General features: G+C 33.8%; 10 non-coding genes across 10 annotated transcripts; all 10 read right to left on the bottom strand.

Annotated features, from left to right (window-relative positions):
- Nucleotides 1-1,759: 1,759 nt before the first annotated feature.
- TRNAK-UUU (transfer RNA lysine (anticodon UUU)) lies at nt 1,760-1,832 on the bottom strand. Its single transcript has one exon. It is a non-coding gene; the product is annotated as a tRNA-Lys (tRNA).
- A 579-nt stretch (nt 1,833-2,411) lies between these two features.
- On the bottom strand, nt 2,412-2,484 carry TRNAK-UUU (transfer RNA lysine (anticodon UUU)). The gene has a single exon. It is a non-coding gene; the product is annotated as a tRNA-Lys (tRNA).
- Nucleotides 2,485-3,714: 1,230 nt separating this feature from the next.
- Nucleotides 3,715-3,787, bottom strand: TRNAK-UUU (transfer RNA lysine (anticodon UUU)). The gene has a single exon. It is a non-coding gene; the product is annotated as a tRNA-Lys (tRNA).
- A 1,231-nt stretch (nt 3,788-5,018) lies between these two features.
- Nucleotides 5,019-5,091, bottom strand: TRNAK-UUU (transfer RNA lysine (anticodon UUU)). Its single transcript has one exon. It is a non-coding gene; the product is annotated as a tRNA-Lys (tRNA).
- A 579-nt stretch (nt 5,092-5,670) lies between these two features.
- Nucleotides 5,671-5,743, bottom strand: TRNAK-UUU (transfer RNA lysine (anticodon UUU)). The gene has a single exon. It is a non-coding gene; the product is annotated as a tRNA-Lys (tRNA).
- Nucleotides 5,744-6,974: 1,231 nt separating this feature from the next.
- On the bottom strand, nt 6,975-7,047 carry TRNAK-UUU (transfer RNA lysine (anticodon UUU)). Its single transcript has one exon. It is a non-coding gene; the product is annotated as a tRNA-Lys (tRNA).
- A 1,231-nt stretch (nt 7,048-8,278) lies between these two features.
- Nucleotides 8,279-8,351, bottom strand: TRNAK-UUU (transfer RNA lysine (anticodon UUU)). The gene has a single exon. It is a non-coding gene; the product is annotated as a tRNA-Lys (tRNA).
- A 1,880-nt stretch (nt 8,352-10,231) lies between these two features.
- TRNAK-UUU (transfer RNA lysine (anticodon UUU)) lies at nt 10,232-10,304 on the bottom strand. Its single transcript has one exon. It is a non-coding gene; the product is annotated as a tRNA-Lys (tRNA).
- A 579-nt stretch (nt 10,305-10,883) lies between these two features.
- Nucleotides 10,884-10,956, bottom strand: TRNAK-UUU (transfer RNA lysine (anticodon UUU)). The gene has a single exon. It is a non-coding gene; the product is annotated as a tRNA-Lys (tRNA).
- Nucleotides 10,957-12,184: 1,228 nt separating this feature from the next.
- Nucleotides 12,185-12,257, bottom strand: TRNAK-UUU (transfer RNA lysine (anticodon UUU)). Its single transcript has one exon. It is a non-coding gene; the product is annotated as a tRNA-Lys (tRNA).
- Between the last annotated feature and the right edge of the window lie 1,133 nt (nt 12,258-13,390).

Genomic DNA, 13,390 nt, shown 5'->3' with positions numbered 1-13,390 from the left:
GCTTGTAGGGTATCTTGATGAAATATATTTTAGTTTCCTCTGTGTTTAAGATGTAAATCCTTAGATTCGTTAAGTATCACCTTACTTCAATAATCACATTCAATTATTTTTGTCAAAGAGGTTTGATTTATTACTTGTCTAATTTAATCACTGTGTGCCTATCAAAGAAGGATGGATTTGAGTTCCTGATGAAATAAAGTCTTTAGAACTGACATGTAGCGATACTACTTTGTGATGATTATATTACTAGATGCCAATAATGTGTGCCTATTGAAGAGTGATAAAGTCCATTCTTAATATTCTACAGAATCTTTCCAATCTATTCACCTTCCCATTGAATAATGAACATAATCAGCATCAACAATTAAAAGATGGCTGCCTGCAGGAATGGATAATTTTTAACTCTGCAATAATGTCCATTTCACAAACAAAAACACCATTGTTTAAAAGACACCCACCTGAACAGGGACTTGAACCCTGGACCCTCAGATTAAAAGTCTGATGCTCTACCGACTGAGCTATCAAAGCTCTGAGTGCTGAAGTTGCCATATTGGAAACTGCTCGAAATATATAAAACATGACAATTTGCTGTGCAATTACAAAAAATGTGGAAAAATATATGTGTTACTGCAATCATGAACTGAAAGACTTGGCTTGTAGGGTCTCTTGATGAAATATATTTTAGTTTCCTCTGTGTTTAAGTTGTAAATCCTTAGATGCTTTAAGTATCACCTCACTTCAATAATCACATTCTATTATTTTTGTCAAAGAGGTTTGATTTATTACTTGTCTAATTTAATCACTGTGTGCCTATCAAAGAAGGATGGATTTGAGTTCCTGATGAAACAAAGTCTTTAGAACTGACATGTAGTGATACTACTTTGTGATGACTATATTACTAGATGCCAATAATGTGTGCCTATTGAAGAGTGATAAAGTCCATTCTTAATATTCTAAATAATCTCTCCAATCTATACACCTTCCCATTGAATAATGAACATAATCAGCATCAACAATTAAAAGATGGCTGCCTGCAGGAATGGATGATTTTAAACTCTGCAAAATTGTCCATTTCACAAACAAAAACACTATTGTTTAGAAGACACTCTCCTGATTAGGGACTTGAACCCTGGACCCAGAGATTAAAAGTCTGATGCTCTACTGACTGAGCTATCCATTCTCTGAAAACTGATGTTGCCATATTGGAAACTGCTCGAAATATTTAAAACATGACAATTTGCTGTGCAATTACAAAAAATGTGGAAAAATATATGTGTTACTGCAATCATGAACTGAAAGACTTGGCTTGTAGGGTCTCTTGATGAAATATATTTTAGTTTCCTCTGTGTTTAAGTTGTAAATCCTTAGATGCTTTAAGTATCACCTCACTTCAATAATCACATTCAATTATTTTTGTCAAAGAGGTTTGATTTATTACTTGTCTAATTTAATCACTGTGTGCCTATCAAAGAAGGATGGATTTGAGTTCCTGATGAAACAAAGTCTTTAGAACTGACATGTAGTGATACTACTTTGTGATGACTATATTACTAGATGCCAATAATGTGTGCCTATTGAAGAGTGATAAAGTCCATTCTTAATATTCTAAAGAATCTCTCCAATCTATACACCTTCCCATTGAATAATGAACATAATCAGCATCAACAATTAAAAGATGGCTGCCTGCAGGAATGGATAATTTTAAACTCTGCAAAATTGTCCATTTCACAAACAAAAACACCATTGTTTAGAAGACACTCGCCTGAACAGGGACTTGAACCCTGGACCCTCAGATTAAAAGTCTGATGCTCTACCGACTGAGCTATCCAGGCTCTGAGCACTGAAGTTGCCATATTGGAAACTGCTCGAAATATATAAAACATGACAATTTGCTGTGCAATTACAAAAAATGTGGAAAAATATATGTGTTACAGCTATCATAAACTGAAAGACTTGGCTAATAGGTTCTCTTGATGAAATATATTTTAGTTTCCTCTGTGTTTAAGATGTAAATCCTTAGATTCGTTAAGTATCACCTTACTTCAATAATCACATTCAATTATTTTTGTCAAAGAGGTTTGATTTATTACTTGTCTAATTTAATCACTGTGTGCCTATCAAAGAAGGATGGATTTGAGTTCCTGATGAAATAAAGTCTTTAGAACTGACATGTAGCGATACTACTTTGTGATGATTATATTACTAGATGCCAATAATGTGTGCCTATTGAAGAGTGATAAAGTCCATTCTTAATATTCTACAGAATCTTTCCAATCTATTCACCTTCCCATTGAATAATGAACATAATCAGCATCAACAATTAAAAGATGGCTGCCTGCAGGAATGGATAATTTTAAACTTTGCAAAATTGTCCATTTCACAAACAAAAACAACATTGTTTAATAGACACTCGCCTGAACAGGGACTTGAACCCTGGACCCTCAGATTAAAAGTCTGATGCTCTACCGACTGAGCTATCCAGGCTCTGAGCACTGAAGTTGCCATATTGGAAACTGCTCGAAATATATAAAACATGACAATTTGCTGTGCAATTACAAAAAATGTGTAAAAATATATGTGTTACTGCAATCATGAACTGAAAGACTTGGCTTGTAGGGTCTCTTGATGAAATATATTTTAGTTTCCTCTGTGTTTAAGTTGTAAATCCTTAGATGCTTTAAGTATCACCTCACTTCAATAATCACATTCAATTATTTTTGTCAAAGAGGTTTGATTTATTACTTGTCTAATTTAATCACTGTGTGCCTATCAAAGAAGGATGGATTTGAGTTCCTGATGAAACAAAGTCTTTAGAACTGACATGTAGTGATACTACTTTGTGATGACTATATTACTAGATGCCAATAATGTGTGCCTATTGAAGAGTGATAAAGTCCATTCTTAATATTCTAAAGAATCTCTCCAATCTATACACCTTCCCATTGAATAATGAACATAATCAGCATCAACAATTAAAAGATGGCTGCCTGCAGGAATGGATGATTTTAAACTCTGCAAAATTGTCCATTTCACAAACAAAAACACCATTGTTTAAAAGACACTCTCCTGATTAGGGACTTGAACCCTGGACCCTCAGATTAAAAGTCTGATGCTCTACCGACTGAGCTATCCATTCTCTGTACACTGATGTTGCCATATTGGAAACTGCTCGAAATATTTAAAACATGACAATTTGCTGTGCAATAAAAAAAATGTGGAAAAATATATGTGTTACTGCAATCATGAACTGAAAGACTTGGCTTGTAGGGTCTCTTGATGAAATATATTTTAGTTTCCTCTGTGTTTAAGTTGTAAATCCTTAGATGCTTTAAGTATCACTTCACTTCAATAATCACATTCAATTATTTTTGTCAAAGAGGATTGATTTATTACTAGTCTAATTTAATCACTGTGTGCCTATCAAAGAAGGATGGATTTGAGTTCCTGATGAAACAAAGTCTTTAGAACTGACATGTAGTGATACTACTTTGTGATGACTATATTACTAGATGCCAATAATGTGTGCCTATTGAAGAGTGATAAAGTCCATTCTTAATATTCTAAAGAATCTCTCCAATCTATACACCTTCCCATTGAATAATGAACATAATCAGCATCAACAATTAAAAGATGGCTGCCTGCAGGAATGGATAATTTTAAACTCTGCAAAATTGTCCATTTCACAAACAAAAACACCATTGTTTAAAAGACACTCGCCTGAACAGGGACTTGAACCCTGGACCCTCAGATTAAAAGTCTGATGCTCTACCGACTGAGCTACCCAGGCTCTGAGCACTGAAGTTGCCTTATTGGAAACTGCTCGAAATATATAAAACATGACAATTTGCTGTGCAATTACAAAAAATGTGGAAAAATATATGTGTTACAGCTATCATAAACTGAAAGACTTGGCTTATAGGGTCTCTTGATGAAATATATTTTAGTTTCCTCTGTGTTTAAGTTGTAAATCCTTAGATGCTTTAAGTATCACCTCACTTCAATAATCACATTCAATTATTTTTGTCAAAGAGGTTTGATTTATTACTTGTCTAATTTAATCACTGTGTGCCTATCAAAGAAGGATGGATTTGAGTTCCTGATGAAACAAAGTCTTTAGAACTGACATGTAGTGATACTACTTTGTGATGACTATATTACTAGATGCCAATAATGTGTGCCTATTGAAGAGTGATAAAGTCCATTCTTAATATTCTAAAGAATCTCTCCAATCTATACACCTTCCCATTGAATAATGAACATAATCAGCATCAACAATTAAAAGATGGCTGCCTGCAGGAATGGATGATTTTAAACTCTGCAAAATTGTCCATTTCACAAACAAAAACACCATTGTTTAAAAGACACTCTCCTGATTAGGGACTTGAACCCTGGACCCTCAGATTAAAAGTCTGATGCTCTACCGACTGAGCTATCCATTCTCTGTACACTGATGTTGCTATATTGGAAACTGCTCGAAATATTTAAAACATGACAATTTGCTGTGCAATTACAAAAAATGTGGAAAAATATATGTGTTACTGCAATCATGAACTGAAAGACTTGGCTTGTAGGGTCTCTTGATGAAATATATTTTAGTTTCCTCTGTGATTAAGTTGTAAATCCTTAGATGCTTTAAGTATCACTTCACTTCAATAATCACATTCAATTATTTTTGTCAAAGAGGATTGATTTATTACTAGTCTAATTTAATCACTGTGTGCCTATCAAAGAAGGATGGATTTGAGTTCCTGATGAAACAAAGTCTTTAGAACTGACATGTAGTGATACTACTTTGTGATGACTATATTACTAGATGCCAATAATGTGTGCCTATTGAAGAGTGATAAAGTCCATTCTTAATATTCTAAAGAATCTCTCCAATCTATACACCTTCCCATTGAATAATGAACATAATCAGCATCAACAATTAAAAGATGGCTGCCTGCAGGAATGGATAATTTTAAACTCTGCAAAATTGTCCATTTCACAAACAAAAACACCATTGTTTAGAAGACACTCGCCTGAACAGGGACTTGAACCCTGGACCCTCAGATTAAAAGTCTGATGCTCTACCGACTGAGCTATCCAGGCTCTGAGCACTGAAGTTGCCTTAGTGGAAACTGCTCGAAATATATAAAACATGACAATCTGCTGTGCAATTACAAAAAATGTGGAAAAATATATGTGTTACAGCTATCATAAACTGAAAGACTTGGCTTATAGGGTCTCTTGATGAAATATATTTTAGTTTCCTCTGTGTTTAAGATGTAAATCCTTAGATTCGTTAAGTATCACCTTACTTCAATAATCACATTCAATTATTTTTGTCAAAGAGGTTTGATTTATTACTTGTCTAATTTAATCACTGTGTGCCTATCAAAGAAGGATGGATTTGAGTTCCTGATGAAATAAAGTCTTTAGAACTGACATGTAGCGATACTACTTTGTGATGATTATATTACTAGATGCCAATAATGTGTGCCTATTGAAGAGTGATAAAGTCCATTCTTAATATTCTACAGAATCTTTCCAATCTATTCACCTTCCCATTGAATAATGAACATAATCAGCATCAACAATTAAAAGATGGCTGCCTGCAGGAATGGATAATTTTAAACTTTGCAAAATTGTCCATTTCACAAACAAAAACAACATTGTTTAATAGACACTCGCCTGAACAGGGACTTGAACCCTGGACCCTCAGATTAAAAGTCTGATGCTCTACCGACTGAGCTATCCAGGCTCTGAGCACTGAAGTTGCCATATTGGAAACTGCTCGAAATATATAAAACATGACAATTTGCTGTGCAATTACAAAAAATGTGTAAAAATATATGTGTTACTGCAATCATGAACTGAAAGACTTGGCTTGTAGGGTCTCTTGATGAAATATATTTTAGTTTCCTCTGTGTTTAAGTTGTAACTCCTTAGATGCTTTAAGTATCACCTCACTTCAATAATCACATTCAATTATTTTTGTCAAAGAGGTTTGATTTATTACTTGTCTAATTTAATCACTGTGTGCCTATCAAAGAAGGATGGATTTGAGTTCCTGATGAAACAAAGTCTTTAGAACTGACATGTAGTGATACTACTTTGTGATGATTATATTACTAGATGCCAATAATGTGTGCCTATTGAAGAGTGATAAAGTCCATTCTTAATATTCTACAGAATCTTTCCAATCTATTCACCTTCCCATTGAATAATGAACATAATCAGCATCAACAATTAATAGATGGCTGCCTGCAGGAATGGATAATTTTAAACTCTGCAAAATTGTCCATTTCACAAACAAAAACACCATTGTTTAAAAGACACTCGCCTGAACAGGGACTTGAACCATGGACCCTCAGATTAAAAGTCTGATGCTCTACTGACTGAGCTATCCAGGCTCTGAGTGCTGAAGTTGCCATATTGGAAACTGCTTGAAATATATAAAACATGACAATTTGCTGTGCAAATACAAAAAATGTGGATAAATATATGTGTTACTGCAATCATGAACTGAAAGACTTGGCTTGTAGGGTCTCTTGATGAAATATATTTTAGTTTCCTCTGTGTTTAAGTTGTAAATCCTTAGATGCTTTAAGTATCACCTCACTTCAATAATCACATTCAATTATTTTTGTCAAAGAGGATTGATTTATTACTAGTCTAATTTAATCACTGTGTGCCTATCAAAGAAGGATGGATTTGAGTTCCTGATGAAACAAAGTCTTTAGAACTGACATGTAGTGATACTACTTTGTGATGACTATATTACTAGATGCCAATAATGTGTGCCTATTGAAGAGTGATAAAGTCCATTCTTAATATTCTAAAGAATCTCTCCAATCTATACACCTTCCCATTGAATAATGAACATAATCAGCATCAACAATTAAAAGATGGCTGCCTGCAGGAATGGATGATTTTAAACTCTGCAAAATTGTCCATTTCACAAACAAAAACATCATTGTTTAAAACACACTCGCCTGAACAGGGACTTGAACCCTGGACCCTCAGATTAAAAGTCTGATGCTCTACCGACTGAGCTATCCAGGCTCTAAGCACTGAAATTGCCATATTGGAAACTGCTCGAAATATATAAAACATGTCAATTTGCTGTTCAATTACAAAAAATGTGGAAAAATATATGTGTTACTGCTATCATGAACTAAAAGACTTGGCTTGTAGGGTCTCTTGATGAAATATATTTTAGTTTCCTCTGTGTTTAAGATGTAAATCCTTAGATTCGTTAAGTATCACCTTACTTCAATAATCACATTCAATTATTTTTGTCAAAGAGGTTTGATTTATTACTTGTCTAATTTAATCACTGTGTGCCTATCAAAGAAGGATGGATTTGAGTTCCTGATGAAATAAAGTCTTTAGAACTAACATGTAGCGATACTACTTTGTGATGATTATATTACTAGATGCCAATAATGTGTGCCTATTGAAGAGTGATAAAGTCCATTCTTAATATTCTACAGAATCTTTCCAATCTATTAACCTTCCCATTGAATAATGAACATAATCAGCATCAACAATTAAAAGATGGCTGCCTGCAGGAATGGATAATTTTAAACTCTGCAAAATTGTCCATTTCACAAACAAAAACACCATTGTTTAAAAGACACTCGCCTGAATAGGGACTTGAACCCTGGACCCTCAGATTAAAAGTCTGATGCTCTACCGACTGAGCTATCCATTCTCTGAACACTGAAGGTGCCATATTGGAAACTGCTCGAAATATATAAAACATGACAATTTGATGTGCAATTACAAAAAATGTGGAAAAATATATGTGTTACTGCAATCATGAACTGAAAGACTTGGCTTGTAGGGTATCTTGATGAAATATATTTTAGTTTCCTCTGTGTTTAAGATGTAAATCCTTAGATTCGTTAAGTATCACCTTACTTAAATAATCACATTCAATTATTTTTGTCAAAGAGGTTTGATTTATTATTTGTCTAATTTAATCACTGTGTGCCTATCAAAGAAGGATGGATTTGAGTTCCTGATGAAATAAAGTCTTTAGAACTGACATGTAGCGATACTACTTTGTGATGATTATATTACTAGATGCCAATAATGTGTGCCTATTGAAGAGTGATAAAGTCCATTCTTAATATTCTACAGAATCTTTCCAATCTATTCACTTTCCCATTGAATAATGAACATAATCAGCATCAACAATTAAAAGATGGCTACCTGTAGGTATGGATAATTTTATACTCTGCAAAATTGTCCATTTCACAAACAAAAACACCATTGTTTAAAAGACACTAGCCTGAACAGGAACTTGAACCCTGGACCCTCAGATTAAAAGTCTGAAGCTCTACCGACTGAGCTATCCAGACTCTGAGCACTGAAGTTGCCATATTAGAAACTGCTCGAAATATATAAAACATGACAATTTGCTGTGCAATTACAAAAAATGTGGAAAAATATATGTGTTACTGCAATCATGAACTGAAAGACTTGGCTTGTAGGGTCTCTTGATGAAATATATTTTAGTTTCCTCTGTGTTTAAGATGTAAATCCTTAGATTCGTTAAGTATAACCTTACTTCAATAATCACATTCAATTATTTTTGTCAAAGAAGTTTGATTTATTACTTGTCTAATTTAATCACTGTGTGCCTATCAAAGAAGGATGGATTTGAGTTCCTGATTAAATAAAGTCTTTAGAACTGACATGTAGCGATACTACTTTGTGATGACTATATTACTAGATGCCAATAATGTGTGCCTATTGAAGAGTGATAAAGTCCATTCTTAATATTCTACAGAATCTTTCCAATCTATTAACCTTCCCATTGAATAATGAACTTAATCAGCATCAACAATTAAAAGATGGCTGCCTGCAGGGATGAATAATTTTAAACTCTGCAAAATTGTCAATTTCACAAACAAAAACACCATTGTTTAAAAGACACTCGCTTGAATAGGGACTTGAACCCTGGACCCTCAGATTAAAAGTCTGATGCTCTACCAACTGAGCTATCCATTCTCTGAACACTGAAGTTGCCATATTAGAAACTGCTCGAAATATATAAAACATGACAATTTGATGTGCAATTACAAAAAATGTGGAAAAATATATGTGTTACTGCAATCATGAACTGAAAGACTTGGCTTGTAGGGTATCTTGATGAAATATATTTTAGTTTCCTCTGTGTTTAAGATGTAAATTCTTAGATTCGTTAAGTATCACCTTACTTCAATAATCACATTCAATTATTTTTGTCAAAGAGGTTTGATTTATTATTTGTCTAATTTAATCACTGTGTGCCTATCAAAGAAGGATGGATTTGAGTTCCTGATGAAATAAAGTCTTTAGAACTGACATGTAGCGATACTACTTTGTGATGATTATATTACTAGATGCCTATAATGTGTGCCTATTGAAGAGTGATAAAGTCCATTCTTAATATTCTACAGAATCTTTCCAATCTATTCACCTTCCCATTGAATAATGAACATAATCAGCATCAACAATTAAAAGATGGCTACCTGTAGGAATGGATAATTTTATACTTTGCAAAATTGTCCATTTCACAAACAAAAACACCATTGTTTAAAAGACACTCGCCTGAACCGGAACTTGAACCCTGGACCCTCAGATTAAAAGTCTGATGCTCTACCGACTGAGTTATCCTGGCTCTGAGTGCTGAAGTTGCCATATTGGAAACTGCTCGAAATATATAAAACATGACAATTTGCTGTGCAATTACAAAAAATGTGGAAAAATATATGTGTTACTGCAATCATGAACTGAAAGACTTGGCTTGCAGGGTCTCTTGATGAAATATATTTTAGTTTCCTCTGTGTTTAAGATGTAAATCCTTAGATTCATTAAGTATCACCTTACTTCAATAATCACATTCAATTATTTTTGTCAAAGAGGTTTGATTTATTACTTGTCTAATTTAACCACTGTGTGCCTATCAAAGAAGGATGGATTTGAGTTCCTGATGAAATAAAGTCTTTAGAACTAACATGTAGCGATACTACTTTGTGATGATTATATTACTAGATGCCAACAATTTGTGCCTATTGAAGAGTGATAAAGTCCATTCTTAATATTCTACAGAATCTTTCCAATCTTTTCACCTTCCCATTGAATAATGAACATAAGCATCAACAATTAAAAGATGGCTGCCTGCAGGAATGGATAATTTTAAACTCTGCAAAATTGTCCATTTCACAAACAAAAAGACCATTGTTTAAAAGACACTCACCTGAACAGGGACTTGAACCCTGGACCCTCAGATTAAAAGTCTGACGCTCTACCGACTGAGCTATCCAGGCTCTGACTGCTGAAGTTGTCATATTGGAAACTGCTCGAAATATATAAAACATGACAATTTGCTGTGCAATTACAAAAAATGTGGAAAAATATATGTGTTACTGCAATCATGAACTGAAAGACTTGGCTTGTAGGGTCTCTTGATGAAATATATTTTAGTTTCCTCTGTGTTTAAGTTGTAAATCCTTAGATGCTTTAAGTATCACCTCACTTCAATAATCACATTCAATTATTTTTGTCAAAGAGGTTTGATTTATTACTTGTCTAATTTAATCACTGTGTGCCTATCAAAGAAGGATGGATTTGAGTTCCTGATGAAACAAAGTCTTTAGAACTGACATGTAGTGATACTACTTTGTGATGACTATATTACTAGATGCCAATAATGTGTGCCTATTGAAGAGTGATAAAGTCCATTCTTAATATTCTAAAGAATCTCTCCAATCAATACACCTTCCCATTGAATAATGAACATAATCAGCATCAACAATTAAAAGATGGCTGCCTGCAGGAATGGATGATTTTAAACTCTGCAAAATTGTCCATTTCACAAACAAAAAAACCATTGTTTAAAAGACACTCGCCTGAACAGGGACTTGAACCCTGGACCCTAAGATTAAAAGTCTGATGCTCTACAAACTGAGCTATCCAGGCTCTGAGCGCTGAAATTGCCATATTGGAAACTGCTCGAAATATATAAAACATGACAATTTGCTGTTCAATTACAAAAAATGTGGAAAAATATATGTGTTACTGCTATCATGAACTAAAAGACTTGGCTTGTAGGGTCTCTTGATGAAATATATTTTAGTTTCCTCTGTGTTTAAGATGTAAATCCTTAGATTCGTTAAGTATCACCTTACTTCAATAATCACATTCAATTATTTTTGTCAAAGAGGTTTGATTTATTACTTGTCTAATTTAATCACTGTGTGCCTATCAAAGAAGGATGGATTTGAGTTCCTGATGAAATAAAGTCTTTAGGACTAACATGTAGCGATACTACTTTGTGATGATTATATTACTAGACGCCAATAATGTGTGCCTATTGAAGAGTGATAAAGTCCATTCTTAATATTCTACAGAATCTTTCCAATCTATTAACCTTCCCATTGAATAATGAACATAATCAGCATCAACAATTAAAAGATGGCTGCCTGCAGGAATGGATAATTTTAAACTCTGCAAAATTGTCCATTTCACAAACAAAAACACCATTGTTTAAAAGACACTCGCCTGAATAGGGACTTGAACCCTGGACCCTCAGATTAAAAGTCTGATGCTCTACCGACTGAGTTATCCTGGCTCTGAGTGCTGAAGTTGCCATATTGGAAACTGCTCGAAATATATAAAACATGACAATTTGCTGTGCAATTACAAAAAATGTGGAAAAATAAATGTGTTACTGCAATCATGAACTGAAAGACTTGGCTTGCAGGGTCTCTTGATGAAATATATTTTAGTTTCCTCTGTGTTTAAGATGTAAATCCTTAGATTCATTAAGTATCACCTTACTTCAATAATCACATTCAATTATTTTTGTCAAAGAGGTTTGATTTATTACTTGTCTAATTTAACCACTGTGTGCCTATCAAAGAAGGATGGATTTGAGTTCCTGATGAAATAAAGTCTTTAGAACTAACATGTAGCGATACTACTTTGTGATGATTATATTACTAGATGCCAACAATTTGTGCCTATTGAAGAGTGATAAAGTCCATTCTTAATATTCTACAGAATCTTTCCAATCTTTTCACCTTCCCATTGAATAATGAACATAAGCATCAACAATTAAAAGATGGCTGCCTGCAGGAATGGATCATTTTAAACTCTGCAAAATTGTCCATTTCACAAACAAAAAGACCATTGTTTAAAAGACACTCACCTGAACAGGGACTTGAACCCTCGACCCTCAGATTAAAAGTCTGACGCTCTACCGACTGAGCTATCCAGGCTCTGACTGCTGAAGTTGCCATATTGGAAACTGCTCGAAATATATAAAACATGACAATTTGCTGTGCAATTACAAAAAATGTGGAAAAATATATGTGTTACTGCAATCATGAACTGAAAGACTTGGCTTGTAGGGTCTCTTGATGAAATATATTTTAGTTTCCTCTGTGTTTAAGTTGTAAATCCTTAGATGCTTTAAGTATCACCTCACTTCAATAATCACATTCAATTATTTTTGTCAAAGAGGTTTGATTTATTACTTGTCTAATTTAATCACTGTGTGCCTGTCAAAGAAGGATGGATTTGAGTTCCTGATGAAACAAAGTCTTTAGAACTGACATGTAGTGATACTACTTTGTGATGACTATATTACTAGATGCCAATAATGTGTGCCTATTGAAGAGTGATAAAGTCCATTCTTAATATTCTAAAGAATCTCTCCAATCAATACACCTTCCCATTGAATAATGAACATAATCAGCATCAACAATTAAAAGATGGCTGCCTGCAGGAATGGATTATTTTAAACTCTGCAAAATTGTCCATTTCACAAACAAAAAAACCATTGTTTAAAAGACACTCGCCTGAACAGGGACTTGAACCCTGGACCCTAATATTAAAAGTCTGTTGCTCTACAAACTGAGCTATCCAGGCTCTGAGCGCTGAAATTGCCATATTGGAAACTGCTCGAAATATATAAAACATGACAATTTGCTGTTCAATTACAAAAAATGTGGAAAAATATATGTGTTACTGCTATCATGAACTAAAAGACTTGGCTTGTAGGGTCTCTTGATGAAATATATTTTAGTTTCCTCTGTGTTTAAGATGTAAATCCTTAGATTCGTTAAGTATCACCTTACTTCAATAATCACATTCAATTATTTTTGTCAAAGAGGTTTGATTTATTACTTGTCTAATTTAATCACTGTGTGCCTATCAAAGAAGGATGGATTTGAGTTCCTGATGAAATAAAGTCTTTAGGACTAACATGTAGCGATACTACTTTGTGATGATTATATTACTAGACGCCAATAATGTGTGCCTATTGAAGAGTGATAAAGTCCATTCTTAATATTCTACAGAATCTTTCCAATCTTTTCACCTTCCCATTGAATAATGAACATAAGCATCA

The sequence above is a fragment of the Pseudophryne corroboree genome, chromosome 1, assembly GCF_028390025.1.
Source record: "Pseudophryne corroboree isolate aPseCor3 chromosome 1, aPseCor3.hap2, whole genome shotgun sequence".
NCBI classification, from domain to species: domain Eukaryota; kingdom Metazoa; phylum Chordata; class Amphibia; order Anura; family Myobatrachidae; genus Pseudophryne; species Pseudophryne corroboree.
This window is presented reverse-complemented; position numbering and strand designations above follow the sequence as displayed.